Source organism: Aedes albopictus, chromosome 2, assembly GCF_035046485.1.
Source record: "Aedes albopictus strain Foshan chromosome 2, AalbF5, whole genome shotgun sequence".
Taxonomy (NCBI): domain Eukaryota; kingdom Metazoa; phylum Arthropoda; class Insecta; order Diptera; family Culicidae; genus Aedes; species Aedes albopictus.
In genome coordinates this window covers 342,638,754-342,656,403 of record NC_085137.1, presented here as the reverse complement: position 1 = coordinate 342,656,403, position 17,650 = coordinate 342,638,754, and positions in this window count along the sequence as shown.

Sequence of the window (17,650 nt, the reverse complement as noted above, 5' to 3'; positions counted from 1 at the left end):
ACCTCCCAACATAATCATCAGCAGTCAAAATTCGAAGAAATTATTTATACTTATACAGTGTAATTCGTTGGAACTACCTATAAATCCAAGAGGGGCGGATGATCACTAATCACAAGTAGTATTTTTTCTGCAGTAGAGATAGGAAGAACAGCTATTGAATTAAAGAAGGCAAAATTTCTGATTGAATTATAAGTACCTAAATAGTCGATAATTAATTCAGTAACAAAACTTAAAAGAACAGCCTATAAATTTAAGAAGGAAAAATTACTGAACAAAACATCAAACTAAATTGCCATTAAATACTACATCAACACAACTTGAAAGAATAGCCTATAAACAAAAGAAGGAAAAATTTCCTATAGAAATGTTAGTGGCTGAAATACATATGATTACTATAAAAGCACCATAATGTTTCTCTCAATGAGCAACAACATGAACCATTCGACCTTTTGTCCCATTCGACCTTTTGTCCCATTCGACCTTTTGTCCCATTCGACCTTTTGTCCCATTCGACCTTTTGTCCCATTCGACCTTTTGTCCCATTCGACCTTTTGTCCCATTCGACCTTTTGTCCCATTCGACCTTTTGTCCATTCGACCTTTTGTCCATTCGACCTTTTGTCCATTCGACCTTTTGTCCTTCGACCTTTTGTCCTTCGACCATTTGTCCTTCGACCATCTGTCCTAAAGCCGTGTTACGCTTCATACAAAAATCCAATATTTTCCATATAAAAGTTGTTACGTGGGGGAGGGAGGGGGTAAAAAACTGTCAAATTTTGCGTTACGTAATATTTGAATGAACCCAAATAAAATTATTAGAAAGCAGATTTTTGAATCAGTTTAACCAGACGAACCACCCTAACATAACAATAATAGGGAATAGGGTCAACAATTGGAAATTAACTTCCCAGGTAACCACTAAGCATTTGAATAAGCCGTACAGCAGACCGTATTAAGCATTTGAACTGCTTGCTGCCCTACATAAGCAGTTCGAATGCATAGCTGCCTTGAATCAGCATAAGCTGTGCTATTCAAAAGCTTTCAGCTGTTGATTAGCATTTCAACTGCTTGAGGTGTTTTCGCGAGGAAGCAATCAGAATGCTTTACAACTGCTCTACAAATGCTAAGAGCAAAGAGTATGGGAGATGTGTTATGCATTTGATAGCTGATGCTGCCTCTCTCTTACAGAATCTATGCCTCTGTTGACAAATTTGAACATCTGAGTTACTTATCCGTTTTTCCCTTATTCATCCAAAAGCTCCGAAGTAAACATTGCTGCAGCTGGTTTGAATTGGGAACATTGCCACACCTAATGTTGTAGAAAAATGTGTACCTAATAGGTGTATCTTCGGCGGATCATAAGATTAAGATTATCGAAAGACGGAATCATATGTTATTGATGGAAGAGGGAAATGTTTTTCTGAACACATGTTTTGGGTGTCGGAACTGAATCTGTTTTCCGGCCATTCTTTATATTGCAATAAAATTAGCGCACATCATCGGACCAACCGTAGCGTATCCTGTAGCGTGGAGCAGCAGCCTGAACAGAAAACATGCTTGAATAATCACCGGATCGTATGATCAAACCCCGATAACACCAAAACAAGCAAAAAAGTACCAGCTGGAGTGTGGAGGAAGCGAGATCGTCGAGAGAGTGAGAAGCAGGCGTAAATCTATTTTTGTTTTGTTTCGCGACGAGGCGTTACGCTTCTTTGACATTTTGAAAGGACGTTCCTGAAGGTGTTGCACTCAGACAGCCCGTTATTTTGCCAAAACCTGCTGTTGGATAGCACTATAGGCGTATATACGGCCAATTAGCATTAAATGCCTTGTCATAAGGGCAACTATAATGCTGCAGGAATGCTAGTTTAAATGCTTACTGGTTACATGGGTTTCTAAAACACAATATGTGTCTAAAAACTTAAAGCTGAAGCTTAAACAGTTTTGTCTTCGCAAATACGGCTCTGGACCCATTGTGCAGTGTGGCGGCTGTATCACTTCCATCACCAAGCCACGTTTGTGTTGATGATGATGGCTTTCAGCCTCTTGTCTATTCATGTGCAGTTATAGCCGTGCTGGTTAGAGCGCAGGATACCGTGTATCACCATGATAGTGTCTTGGTTCGATTCCTGCCGCCGCCCGTATTTCTTTTTAAACATGTATTGGTATTTGATGCCGCCGCTGCTGCCATGATCAGTCTAAAAATAGAACAAATAATGAGAAACCAGTGCGGCAGAGCACACGCACACATGCGAAATTTTCCTTTTCCAGATTCTAGGAAGCCAATACAATTTTTGTATACTGCCACCTATCAATTTTTGTATTTGCAAGGCCCTAATACAATATTTGTATATGTTTCATACCCAATTGTATTAGAATCTGCCAATCTCAGGTTGCGTGTGCTAATCCAACAAATACTACATCAATACACTCTGCTCAAATACCTCCAACTGTTATTGTGATGTTCTCATAACATTTCGTAGAATAACGCAGCAATAACAATTTTAGGTATTAAAGCAAGTGTTGCTCTTCGCATGGTATTTGTAAGGTATGCTCTTCTGCTCGGGTAAGGTGGTATGAACTACCAACCAAGACGATCTGTTTAAAAGCACAGGTCGCACGGCAGAAGTTTCACGCATTCGATGTATTCGTTCAATGCATGGCCTACTTGCCTAATTTCACCTTCTATAAAATTTTCACACTTGTTCGCTACCAAGCGAATTCTATCATATCTATCATTTCATTATACACTTTGATCTCTACTCCCTTATATTATGAGTAGAAAGAGACCGATATAGCCACAAAATCATCAAGTTATATATATATATATATATATATATATATATATATATATATATATATATATATATATATATATATATATATATATATATATATATATATATATATATATATATATATATATATATATATATATATATATATAACTTGATGATTTTGTGGCTATATCGGTCTCTTTCTACTCATAATATAAGGGAGTAGAGATCAAAGTGTATAATGAAATGATAGATATGATAGAATTCGCTTGGTAGCGAACAAGTGTGAAAATTTTATAGAAGGTGAAATTAGGCAAGTAGGCCATGCATTGAACGAATACATCGAATGCGCTAATTTGTTGGATTAGCACACGCAACCTGAGATTGGCAGATTCTAATACAATTGGGTATGAAACATATACAAATATTGTATTAGGGCCTTGCAAATACAAAAATTGATAGGTGGCAGTATACAAAAATTGTATTGGCTTCCTAGAATCTGGAAAAGGAAAATTTCGCATGTGTGCGTGTGCTCTGCCGCACTGGTTTCTCATTATTTGTTCTATTTTTAGACTGATCATGGCAGCAGCGGCGGCATCAAATACCAATACATGTTTAAAAAGAAATACGGGCGGCGGCAGGAATCGAACCAAGACACTATCATGGTGATACACGGTATCCTGCGCTCTAACCAGCACGGCTATAACTGCACATGAATAGACAAGAGGCTGAAAGCCATCATCATCAACACAAACGTGGCTTGGTGATGGAAGTGATACAGCCGCCACACTGCACAATGGGTCCAGAGCCGTATTTGCGAAGACAAAACTGTTTAAGCTTCAGCTTTAAGTTTTTAGACACATATTGTGTTTTAGAAACCCATGTAACCAGTAAGCATTTAAACTAGCATTCCTGCAGCATTATAGTTGCCCTTATGACAAGGCATTTAATGCTAATTGGCCGTATATACGCCTATAGTGCTATCCAACAGCAGGTTTTGGCAAAATAACGGGCTGTCTGAGTGCAACACCTTCAGGAACGTCCTTTCAAAATGTCAAAGAAGCGTAACGCCTCGTCGCGAAACAAAACAAAAATAGATTTACGCCTGCTTCTCACTCTCTCGACGATCTCGCTTCCTCCACACTCCAGCTGGTACTTTTTTGCTTGTTTTGGTGTTATCGGGGTTTGATCATACGATCCGGTGATTATTCAAGCATGTTTTCTGTTCAGGCTGCTGCTCCACGCTACAGGATACGCTACGGTTGGTCCGATGATGTGCGCTAATTTTATTGCAATATAAAGAATGGCCGGAAAACAGATTCAGTTCCGACACCCAAAACATGTGTTCAGAAAAACATTTCCCTCTTCCATCAATAACATATGATTCCGTCTTTCGATAATCTTAATCTTATGATCCGCCGAAGATACACCTATTAGGTACACATTTTTCTACAACATTAGGTGTGGCAATGTTCCCAATTCAAACCAGCTGCAGCAATGTTTACTTCGGAGCTTTTGGATGAATAAGGGAAAAACGGATAAGTAACTCAGATGTTCAAATTTGTCAACAGAGGCATAGATTCTGTAAGAGAGAGGCAGCATCAGCTATCAAATGCATAACACATCTCCCATACTCTTTGCTCTTAGCATTTGTAGAGCAGTTGTAAAGCATTCTGATTGCTTCCTCGCGAAAACACCTCAAGCAGTTGAAATGCTAATCAACAGCTGAAAGCTTTTGAATAGCACAGCTTATGCTGATTCAAGGCAGCTATGCATTCGAACTGCTTATGTAGGGCAGCAAGCAGTTCAAATGCTTAATACGGTCTGCTGTACGGCTTATTCAAATGCTTAGTGGTTACCTGGGAAGTTAATTTCCAATTGTTGACCCTATTCCCTATTATTGTTATGTTAGGGTGGTTCGTCTGGTTAAACTGATTCAAAAATCTGCTTTCTAATAATTTTATTTGGGTTCATTCAAATATTACGTAACGCAAAATTTGACAGTTTTTTACCCCCTCCCTCCCCCACGTAACAACTTTTATATGGAAAATATTGGATTTTTGTATGAAGCGTAACACAGCTCTAGACCCCCTCCCTCCTCTCTTAGCGTTACGTAATATTTGAACGAACCCTTTGCGATGCCATGATGGATGGTGATGGATCGTTTAATAAGAAATTCCACCAATAAACGGCAAATTCAAAATTTCACATATCTCAGGACTCTCACCACTTAGAAAGTAAGTGTCTTCGACAACGTTGTTAAGTGAGTCAAGGGCTTACAGTTAATGGTCCACTAGGCGGCGCTAGTTACACATTTGCAAAATCATTCAAATGATTGATATTTTTTTGTGAAGTAATCAACAAGCTGTAAGTTTGTTTTCTTTGAACGTGTCTAAGTCAAGTCAAAGGTTTTTCAAAGATCTATGTATTAGTCATAATTGTGCAATGTCGCATTTCATTCGGTTCACTTGATCCAGAGATATAGCAATTAAACGAAGAACACTCAAATATGAACTACTTTGTTAGAGTTGCTCCAATTAGCTATAAATGGTACAAATTTGAGCTCGATTGGGTAGTTTTACATGAAGTTGAAGCGACTTCAGTAAAATGTTTCATATTTGAGTTCTTCACAAAATCATCAAGTTATATATATATATATATATATATATATATATATATATATATATATATATATATATATATATATATATATATATATATAACATGAATTTCTGTCTGTCTGTCTGACCTTTATAGATTTGGAAACTGAACTACTGAACCGATCGACGTTAAATTTTGTATGTGGGTCTCTCTCTCTCTCGTTTGTCGGGTGAAGATCACTGCGTCCAGATTTTGGAACTATTGTGATATACCCTTTTGCTGTGAGGTACGCAAGTTATCTCAGTAACATATTTGTCACTGAGATACCTTGGTATCGACTGAACTCAAGACCATCTATTATTGATGAATAGAGATCCTGAGTTACAGTATGTGACTCCCCCATTCTGGCAAGACTAGCTTTATGAAGCCAACCACGTCCTTGGGAGATAAGATCCATATGTCAGCAGGCCCTAAAAGGGCTTGCTGAGAACTTTGAACCTACGTTGAGTGAGTGCACTGCAATAGCAGAGGATGTGTTCTGATGTTTCCCTCTCCTCGTCACAGAAGCGGCAATTTGAGGTTTCGATTGCTCCGATCTTTTGTAGATGGTATCTGCAGGGGCAGTGTCCAGTTATTAGACCGGTGTAGATGTTGAGTTCCCTTTTGTTGAGACCTAATAAACTTGTATGTGGGTACTTTCGGGGTCGGGAAAGGTTCTTGGAATCTGTAGAATAAAAAAAACTGAAGGAAACCTTGGGAGATTTTCTAAGACTTTCTTAAGAAATCCTTGGAGCAATTCCTGGCAGAGAAAAGCCTAGAAGGAATATCTAAAGCAATGTGAAAAAATCTAGGGAATTTCCCCAAAAATCTTTTATAGAATTTCAAAAGCAATCCATGGAAAACAAATCTTTAGAATGCTGCTGAGAAAATTATGAAGCGGTTCTGAATTTCTGATTCTCAATGTATCCGTGAATCATTTTCTAAAAAATCCATGGAGTATTTTTGAGAAACTTCATGCAAGGTTTTCTGAAATTTCTTTAGAATTATGGGAGATTTTCTGAAAGATTTCCCTCCAAATATTTGCGAAAGAATCCCTGCAGAAAATTTCCGAAAGGATCTCTCATTTATAATAAAGGAGAAATTTTTAAAGAACCAGGAAAATTTTTGACAGGAATTTAGATTTTCAAAAAACTAAATCTATTAAGCAATGTATAAAGCAAGTACCGGAGAAAGTTTTGAATTAAATCTTTGGAAAGTCTTTTAAGAGAATGCTTAAAGGAATTTCTAAGGGATTTTTAGAAAAAAAAAATCTTGAAAATTCTCGAAAAAATAAGGTAAATCTCTGAAGAATTTTTAAGAATTTCCCAGATGAATTTCTGCAGAAACTCATACACAGCTTTCTTTCACAACTCTTTGTAAAACTTCTGGAGGTATCCCTAGTGGGATTTCTGGAGAAATTGGAAACTTAAAGTGGGAAGTTCTGGTGAAATCCTTGGAAGTTTTTTCAAAGTAACCCCAGTACATTTTTTTAAAGAACTTTTTAAACATGTTTTGGAAAAAAAAACTCAGGAATAGTTTCTGAAGCATCGTTGAAAGTTTTGTTATTCGAATTTCTGGAGAATTTCTGAAAAAAAAATGTCTAAAGAAATTTCTGAAGGAATCTCTGAACGAATTTTTTGAAGCTTCACAGTTTTTTTTTGGAAAAAAATCGAGGAGGTTCAGAAATAAATCATGCAAGATGTTTTGAAACAATTCCTTGTGAAATTTGTAGCATAGGAGGATTTTTTTAACAAATTCCAGAAAAAAAATTCAAATGATGCCATGGAAGATACTTTGAATGAATCAGTGTAGGATTTTTTAGCCAAATTACTCAAACACATTTCCCAAAGATTTTTTTAAAGATTTTCTAAAGGAATCTCCAATAGATTCTCCACAAGAAAGCCTAGAGATATATCTTCATAAATATCCAGAAGAATTTCTTAAGTAATCCCTGAGCGAATTTTTCAATCAATCTATGTGAAATAGTTTGTGAAGCAATTCATGCCAGATTTTGTAACAGAATTCTTTGTGACACTTCTAGAGAAACATTTGAAAAATTTTCTGAAATAATCTGTAACATGATGCTTTGATTTGGGAAGTTTTCTTTGGAAACCGTCGTGATTGTGTTGAAAATTCTGAGTTCCCATACTTTTATTTAAAATCGCGGAATTGCAACAAAATGCGACCGACTAGATGGTGGCACAAGCCTACACTACTCGTACAGAAAGATGATCCGATAAATACAGCACAACCAGTAACTACGCTCTAACAAGTGCTTGTCACGAATTTCTAAATTTTCGAAAGAAATCCTTCAGGAATTTCAAAAGGGATCTATAAAGAAATTCCTGAAGCATTTTTTTAAGAGACTTTACCGCAATGCGGCATTCGCCTCTTTCTGAAGCAATTCGTAAAACAATTCCAGGGTAAATAAATCCGTGGAGACATTTTCAAAGGAATCCTTGAATAAATTTCAGAAGTGGTTAGAACACTTGACTATCACACCGAGGACCTGGGATCAAATCCTACTCCCGACAAACTCGCAAAATGTGAGTTCTTCCTTCGGAAGGGAAGTAAAGCGTGGGTCCCGAGATGAACTAGCCTGGGGCTAAAAATCTCGTTAATAAAGATATAAAACAATTCAGAACATTTTTTGGAACATTTTCTTGGAGACAAAAGCTTCTGATCGTAACAAGCTAGCGAGATAGTGGTTTATTCGTTATTTAGCAAGAATTACTAATACAGTCCGGATTCGCTGGTTGGGTCACGACTGCGCCCCGATTAGCGAATCGTGTTCGTTCGTTGGGGCAACTGACAACTGATCAAAATGCTCTAGACACACGCAAGTGACGAGAAATACGTCACGGAACACTCACATACTTGCGTAAACGTTCTGTATACAGGAGCTGTGATGCGACGGCGGTCAGACGTCAAACTCGTTTTGACATCTATTTTGACATTGACAGTGCTTTTTAGTTGGGTTTTGCCCCAACCAGTGAACATTCAACCATCGAGACAGCCCATCTAACGAGATCTCAACGAACGAACCGTCACTGTATATGTCAAAAACTCCGTGACTTTTATCAAAAACTCAGATTTCCCGCAGTTTTTATATTTTTTGGCATACAATTTTACTAATAATTAAATAAAAAATGTTGCATCGATTTTATGTAAAGTTCGTTCAAAAATAAAATTTAAATTTTCACTATATCGGGGGGTACTTGTATCAATTTTCCATAAACCTTATTTTTCCTTTTTTTATTATTGTTCTACGGAAAATAAAGCTCAAAAAATGCCAAATAGTAAAAACCTTATTTTTTCCTTTTTTTATTATTGTTCTACGGAAAATAAAGCTCAAAAAAGCCAAATAGAAAAAAGTCTAACATTTTTTCTCTTCATTATTTATTTTTCATCTATTTATAAAACAGTTGAAACGAAACAATGTTTGAGTAAAAAAATTACCTCAATGGTTGTTCCTTTTTTGATAAAAACTGTAATACTGTAAAAAATCTCAAATAACATTTCATACTGTCCCATACATTATTATTATTATTACAGTGGTTTTTCGGTTTTATCACGGTCAAAAAAAAATTTACCGTGATATAAACGAAACCGTGAATTTAGCGAAATGAAAAATAACTGTAAATTTTTTATCCAAAATCGTTCAGCTGCAAAACATATACGTCGTAGCTTATATTTTTTAACCGTTTTGGTGGACTGGACAATGCAGTATTGATTTTATATTGATTTCAAAATGTTTTAAAACAAGTGTGATAAAAACGAAATAAAAGTCGCAATAAAATCGAACAGAAAACCGTGAATTTGGGCGAGTAGTGATTAAAACGACTAGTGATAAAACCGAAACACCACTGTATTATTATTTTTATTTTTTAAATTTGTAGTAACTTAACCCTTCTTGGGCATTAGGGTATTTTTGACCCAAACCGCACACTGCGTCAGCGAGCCGTTTCCAACGTGATGCAAAAAAATGGTTAGATATAGTTGGATGTAGGAACAAAAAATTTGTCTTATTTTTTCATTGAAAATCGTACACAGAATCAATTTTTGATTAAAAAAAAAATCAAAAATTAGCTTCCTTCTGCTTATTTGAATAATTGAAGAAAAACAAAGTTTATAAAACAATAATGAGAAGCACTTCACCATCATGGGCATCTTTGGCAAATTTTGAGACTGTAGGTCAGCTTACTACAGAAACATAATACAGTCAGGTTTTTTTTACGCGAAGGGTACGTACCGCGTTAAAAAAACTCAGTTCAAAATTCAAAAAACCGCGTAAAAAAGTCTCACCATTTCTCGACGAATCATGCAAAAATAAGACGATGAATTTTTTTTTTTGTATGGAGTTTTCATTTACGCGGCCGCGTAAATGAAAACCGCGTTAAAAAGACCTGATTGTAAAATAATCGAAGAGGAAGGTTTTTGGAAATTTGACATCATGTGGCATCTATAATAGATCATCGATTAATATAACTCTCAACATATTATTTATTTTATTTCAAAAATCTTTCAAACATCCTCTAACATCTAGGCATCATCAGTATATCAGTGTAGTTGAGTCAAGTACAAATCACTGAAGGAGGACCTTACAGTTGAGGTCGAAATACATATCTGTCAAAGGATGCCAATTCTGGAATTAAAATGAACAGTACTTAACTCAATTTCCTTTTTATTTAGAAAATTAGGTTTTTATACACTTTTTTCAAAAATTAGGTTAGGTTGATGCAAAAGTGAAAGATTCATGAAATCCATCGCATGAACAAAATATCATTCAAATAAATGACATTTTTTCGTGTTTTGGGTTGGAAATGCTCTATTAAAAAGAAAATCATTTGAACACCATTTCCAATTTATTTTTGTAATTGGCCCAAAAATTAAAACACGTTGTCAATGTTTGAGAACGATCCTTTTTTTATTTTTGTTTTATTTTTTTATCTGTGTTAACGAGATTTCAGCCCTATTATCTCGGGACCCACGCTTAACTTCCCTTCCGAAAGACGAACTCACATTTCGTGAGTTTGTCGGGAGTCGGATTTGATCCCAGGTCCTCGGCGTGATAGTCACGTGCTTTCACCATCACACCAGGTCCGCTCCACTGAGAACGATCCTTGTTTACTATGCAATGAGAACAATCGTATATTTCTTGAGCATCTGACATTGATCAAACCATTCATTAACGCCTCGCCATCGTCGGAAGAACTGTGCCCAACACCCGATGGCCATACAACAATGGCATGTCAGATGGTTCAAACCGTGTCCTCACTCGTATCTCGTTCGATGTCCTTCAGCCTATTACAGCACAGTAAGCAAACGACAAACAGCAACAACACACCCAGTGGGAATGGGTGTAATTAATTGTTAATTCATTAAATTAGAGCTACGCCGCAGATAATAGTGCAATAACAATAACCAGCCGACATTTTGCAACCATTATGTGCAAAGGCGCGCGATGTCTGATTCAGATAACTCTCCGGTCCGTCGCCCTTCAGGTTGTGCCCTGGTTTTGCAGTCAGTCAGCCAGCCAGCCAGCCAGCCAACCAGCCATGGGCAAATATGTATGTCGCACATTGCATGCAAACTTCAATTGTAGCTAATTTGTAACTGTCGGAGCATATTAGGCATCCTTGATTCATCTTGGGGGCGGCTGGGTGCATCACACGTGTTGTATAAACGGTGGGAGCACCGCTTGAAGCTTGGAGGTCGACGTTGTGGGCTGCAGGCAGTAGGGAATCAACCAGAGTGGTCGTCTCACTGTTGTCCTCTAATGAGACCGACAATAGGAAAACATTTATTTTGGCCTAATGACTGTTGCAGTGTTGCATATGAGTGCATTTACCTACTACAGCGGTAGCGAAGGCGAATAGTCGTTCTTACTATTGCAGAAAAGGGTTGCTGGGGAGTATCCTAATGGAGCATAGCCTGCCTTTCAGCTTAGTGTTCTAAAAGCATCAACTATGAGCTATGTAATCTCAACTTGGCAAACTATGTGCATATGGTTGATATGAGCTCTTCGCTTAAAATTGATCGCTCCAAGCAGATACCTACGACGTCGAAAGGAACTCACTTCGAATCAATACCCCCACCTACTAAAACTAACATCGCCTTCGTGATGTGACATCTTAATGATGGATATGCATAAATAATTCGATGTTTGTATTCAACGTGTAAGTATAATAGCATTACGCTTGTGATGCTTTGACAACGAATAATAATCTGAGATTACATTGTTGTCGCCGGCCGGTGACTGATTTCCACGGATTAAAGCGTGGTGCGCATTATGTCTCTTTTTTAATAATGGAAGTTTCTCCCTTGAGGCCTCAAAATTGAATACATTTATCGATGAAACACCCAGATCCGAACACATCGTGTTTTAAATTAAGTCTTAATCTAATAGCATTGTGCCGTTATCGTTCAATCATAATTAAACAACGGCAAACCGAAGGAAAACGAACACTTATTCCATTCATTAACTTTCAGGAGGGTGAGCAGAGCATGCATGTCCGAATGCCTCATCAGCACATGCAGAATAGCAGCCGCTTCGGAAGATGTGGGTTACATGATACCCGGGTGCAACCAATTACAAATCGACCCCCGCATCGCACACCGCACTTCTGGTAGATGAACAGCTCATCATCGACCGGCTACGTAGCCTGATGGGCTCCAGTGTTAGTCGATCCCAGATCTGGTGAACTAGTGGAATTACATAATTGTGACCCCTTCTCATCGTATCTTTAGCATATTCTCGCCGCACGCCGGGCAGAATCAGACAAATTGATATCTTGGAAGTTGGATCGCTACCATCACCACCACCATCCGGATCGGATGGTGTACGACTATTTGATTCCTGGCAACATAGTCGACGGCCTGACAACGGCGCAGTAGTGCAAGATTGGGCGCAAGCGAGTGTAAATGGCTCTAATTGAACTTTGATCTTCCAAGTGTCAATTACATTAACTTCGAGTTTGGTCATTATTATTCAGGCCCGGTCCGGTCAGCAGTGTGAAGGCTCCTATCATGTCGTCATCGATGCATAACCGTGGATCGGGCAAGGTTCGTCTGAGTGGACCATTGTAGGCCACCGTTGTGGATACACACTGTGGAAGTCCATGAACACATCAATTTGCTCAAGCGGTTATCAACCTTTTGACAACCGCATGTGACGTGCTGCACTTTGAATCTGCTGCACAAATGCAGGTTAATTGAATCAGTCATCACTGGATTTCTGGCACGATGGGTAATATATTTCAATCTCTGTCAGTTTGTACTTACGGCTAGAACTGTGGCAATCTTTGGGATGCACTTCATATACCTCGGTGATTATTACCTGGAATAAAAGAGAAAGCATTTTAAAACTTTTGCATATTTATAATATTAACTTGAACTGGTCCCAATCCAATTAGTTAAAAATGGAGGACCGGTTCCGGATTTATACGAAAACGCAGTAAGATACGTCAGATGGCCAATTAAGACATTTTCAATTAATAATCGATGTTTTTCCAAGACTGAAAAAGCACTTTTCTTCAGAATGATCAACAAATCGAAGAAAATAAGAATGTTCGATTGTTTGTTTTGTCATACAATAATCGGAAACACTTATTTTTTTCGCTTTGTTGATCATTTTGGAAAAAAAGTGCTTTTTCAATTTTGGATTCTCGATTGTGTCCTCATAAGTCTTACTGGAACTATACAGTTTTACACCCGAATCATTGACTATTTGTATTTTTGAACGCTTTAAAGACAATTGTGATCCGACGCTTATGGAAAAACCTATACTTCTGTTAACCCTTCAGGGCGCGCGCCGTTGTAAAAAGTACAACACTATCAAAAAAACCTCGCTCGTCGTATACGGCGCGAGGGCGGTGCAGTTTCGGCTGCTTGATGGCTCCTGAAAGGTTAATACAGGTCAAAAATCTAGATTTCATTATTGATTTTATTCCTTTGCATGTTAAAAGTTAAGCATCATTAGACGATCTGAATGTAATAACTTTTGTCACAAGTGTAGGATCATTTTGCGGTTTTCAGCAAAACATTTAGACATATCCTAGGCTATAATAACGTTGATCAAAAACATTAAATTAAAGCATTCCAGAACTTCCTCATCAGAGGAAGTCAGATCGCCATTTGGCAAACGAAGTTCGTTCACTCGGAAATCCTTAGATTTCGCAAGGATTTTATTTAGCCGACTGACTTCACTCAAACTGGAAACATTTGTACAAAGGTTTTTCCAGCCGGATCGTTCAGCAGACCGTAGAGCTTTCCTGCAGGCCTTGCGAGCCGACCTGAAAGCCTCCGAACCAGCCGAACGTCGTCTGTTCCGATTCTTTCTACATTGTTTCCTGAGTTTCGCCAGATCAGAGTTCCACCAAGAGGTTCCTCTTGTGATCTTCACAGACCGTAGAGGGCATGCTTCTTCAAAAGCTTCCATGATGAAGGTTGTTGTAGTATCAACGGCATCATCTAAATCACTTGGAGTGTCAATGGATGGTGAGTATCCATGAAATTTGACCGCAACCAAATCAGTAAAAAGATCCTAGTTTGTTGACCGGGGATTCTTGAAACGCAATGTTTGCGAAGTAACATTTAAATGTTCAAAAAAGATGTAGCGATGGTTAGATAAAGATTCTTCATCTGACACATGCCAATTGGTCAGCTCGTGACTAATTTTACTGGAGCAAAGCGTTATGTCTAACACTTCCTCTCTAACAGATACCATGAAGGTTGGGCGGTTGCCTATGTTAAGTAAGGCAAAATCTGTACTATATAAGTACTCCATCAAACTGGAGCTTCTCAAGTTAATGTCTGAGCTGCCCCAGATGATTCATTCATTTATTTAGTTCACATCAAATTCATGATAATACTGAATCAACAATTTGCCGCCATAATACTCGATTTGCAGCTGCAGCTCTCCAACGTCGGTCACGCCCAACACTCGCCAGATCACGCTCCACCTGGTCCGCCCATCGTGCTCTCTGCGCTCCACGCCTTCTTGTACCAACCGGATGGTTAGCAAACACCAACTTTGCAGGGTTGTTGTCCGGCATTCTTGCAACATGCCCTGCCCACCGTATCCTTCCGGCTTTGGCTACCTTCTGGATGCTGGGTTCGCCATAAAGTGCAGCGAGCTCGTGGTTCATCCTTCTCCGCCACACACCGTTCTCCTGCACGCCGCCGAAGATCGTCCTTAGCACCCGTCGCTCGAAAACTCCGAGTGCTTGCATGTCCTCCTCGAGCATCGTCCACGTCTCGTGCCCGTAGAGAACCACAGGTCTTATTAACGTCTTGTACATGGTACATTTGGTGCGGGGGTGAATCTTTTTTGACCGCAGTTTCTTCTGGAGCCCATAATAGGCACGACTTCCACTGATGATGCGCCTTCGTATTTCACGGCTCACGTTATTGTCAGCCGTTAGCAAGGAACCGAGGTAGACGAATTCTTCTACCACCTCGAAAGTATCCCCGTCTATCGTAACATTGCTGCCAAGGCTTGTCCTGTCTCGCTCAGTCCCACCTACCAGCATGTACTTTGTCTTAGCCGCATTCACCACCAGTCCGACCTTTGCTGCTTCACGTTTCAGGCGGGTGTACTGTTCTGCCACCGTTCCAAATGTCCTAGCAATAATATCCATGTCATCCGCAAAACATACAAATTGGCTGGATTTCGTGAAGATCGTACCCCGGCTGTTGAGCCCGGCTCGTCGTATAACACCTTCCAGAGCGATGTTGAATAGTAGGCAGGAAAGTCCATCACCTTGTCGTAGTCCCCGTCGAGATTCAAATGAACTGGATAGTTCACCCGAAATCCTTACGCTGTTCTGCACACCGTCCATCGTTGCTCTTATCAGTCTATGGTGATCGCTCGAAAGTTCTCACACATTAACTTGTCGCCTTTCTTGTGGATGGGACAGATTATCCCTTCCTTCCACTCCTCCGCTAGCTGTTCGGTTTCCCAGATCTTGACTACTAACTGGTGCAGACAGGTGGCCAACTTTTCCGGGCCCATCTTGATGAGTTCCGCTGCGATACCGTCCTTACCAGCCGCTTTGTTGTTTTTGAGCTGGTGGATGGCATCCTTAACTTCCCTCAGCGTGGGAGTTGGTTCGTTCCCGTCCTCTGCTGCACCAACATAGTCATTTCCTCCGCTGCCTTGGTCCTCCGTGCCTACATTCTCTTCGCCATTCAGGTGCTCGTCGAAGTGCTGCTTCCACCTTTCGATCACCTCACGTTTGTCCGTCAGGAGGCTCCCGTCCTTATCCCTGCAGATTTCGGCTTGCGGCACGTAGCCTTTGCGGGATGCGTTGAGCTTCTGGTAGAACTTGCGTGTTTCCTGTGAACGGCACAGCAGTTCCATTTCCTCGCACTCCGCTTCTTCCAGGCGGCGCTTTTTCTCCGGAAGAGACGGGTCTGCTGCTTCCGCTTCTGTCTGTATCGCTCCACATTCTGTCGGGTTCCATGCTGCAGCATTACCGCCCGCGCTGCATCCTTCTCCTCCAGAACCGCTCTGCACTTCTCGTCGAACCAATCGTTTCGTCGACTCCGTTCTACGTACCCGATAGTGCTCTCAGCTGCGTTGTTGATGGCTGCTTTGATTGTACTCCAGCAGTCCTCTAGAGGGGCCACATCGAGCATACCCTCGTCCGGCAACGGTGCCTCGAGATTCTGCGCGTATGCGGTGGCGACATTCGGTTGCTTCAGTCGCTCTAGATCGTACCGGGGCGGCCGCCGGTAATGTACGTTGTTAATAACGGAGAGTTTTGGGCGCAGTTTAACCATCACCAGGTAGTGATCGGAGTCGATATTAGCGCCACGATAGGTCCTGACGTCGATAATGTCGGAGAAGTGCCGTCCATCAATCAGAACGTGGTCGATTTGCGATTCCGTTTGTTGTGGTGATCTCCAGGTGTAACGATACGGGAGGCTGTGCTGGAAGAAGGTGCTACGAATGGCCATGTTCTTGGAGGCGGCGAAATCGATGAGGCGTAGGCCATTTTCGTTCGTCAGCTGGTGGGCGCTGAACTTTCCAATCGTCGGTCTGAATTCCTCCTCCTGGCCCACCTGAGCGTTTAGATCCCCTATGATGATCTTGACGTCGTGGTTTGGGCAGCGGTCGTACTCGCGTTCGAGCTGCGCGTAAAATGCGTCTTTGTCATCATCAGTGCTTCCGGAGTGAGGGCTGTGCACGTTTATTATGCTAATGTTGAAGAATCGGCCCTTGATCCTCAACCTGCACATTCTTTCGTCGATCGGCCACCAACCGATCACGCGCCTCTGCATGTCGCCCATCACTATAAAAGCTGTTCCCAGCTCACGTGTGTTGCCGCAACTCTGGTAGATGGTATGATTACCTCTAAACGTTCGCACCATAGATCCTGTCCAACACACCTCCTGCAGCGCTACGATTCCGAACCCGCGGTCCTTCAGTATATCGGCGAGTATGCGGGTGCTCCCGATGAAGTTGAGAGATCTGCAGTTCCACGTACCGAGCTTCCAATCGCAAGTCCCTTTTCGTCGCTGTGGTCGTCGCCATTGGTATCGGTTCGCATTCTTCTCTTGTTGATTTTCCGGTGCTTGTCTTTTTTACGGCTGGCTCGCAGGGCCTGACACCAACCCACTAACCCAGGGAGCTGGGCTTACCTTCCCGGAAGCTACGGGTTCTGCATTGGCATTTCCTCCAACTACAGTGCTAAATAGCTAGGCTCGAGCGCCAGTCTTCGCCGGGGGTGGTGTTTTTAATGGGCGCCCAGGAAATAATATTTTACCTGAGCTTCCACCCAGATGATATGGTGAGCATTAGCATCATTGCCAACAATTAGCGGAAGGCCTTTTAAAGGGCAGTATGCGATGACTTGTTTGAAAACATCCGTGGGGGATGGTTCATCATGCGGTAAATAAACCGAACAATAGACGTATTTCCTGTTGAGGTTTCCAACAGATACATCAATTGTGATAGCACATACATCTCTGGTGATTTGTTCAGGGATGAGTGTAGCAACTATTGCGTTGTTGACAAGCACTCAGGCTCGAGGCATGACACGTGAGTTTGCCATTTCATGTTTACTGAAAGTAGCAAAACACCGGGTTCACAATGTTTCCGAGATAGAAATTCCCCTTACGGAAGTAAGGTTCTTGGACCAAGGCCACTTGGGCTGAACCATTTTGCATAAGTCTGCAAAGATTGATCGTTGCTGTTCTTTTATGCTGAAGATTGATCTGAGCTATCCT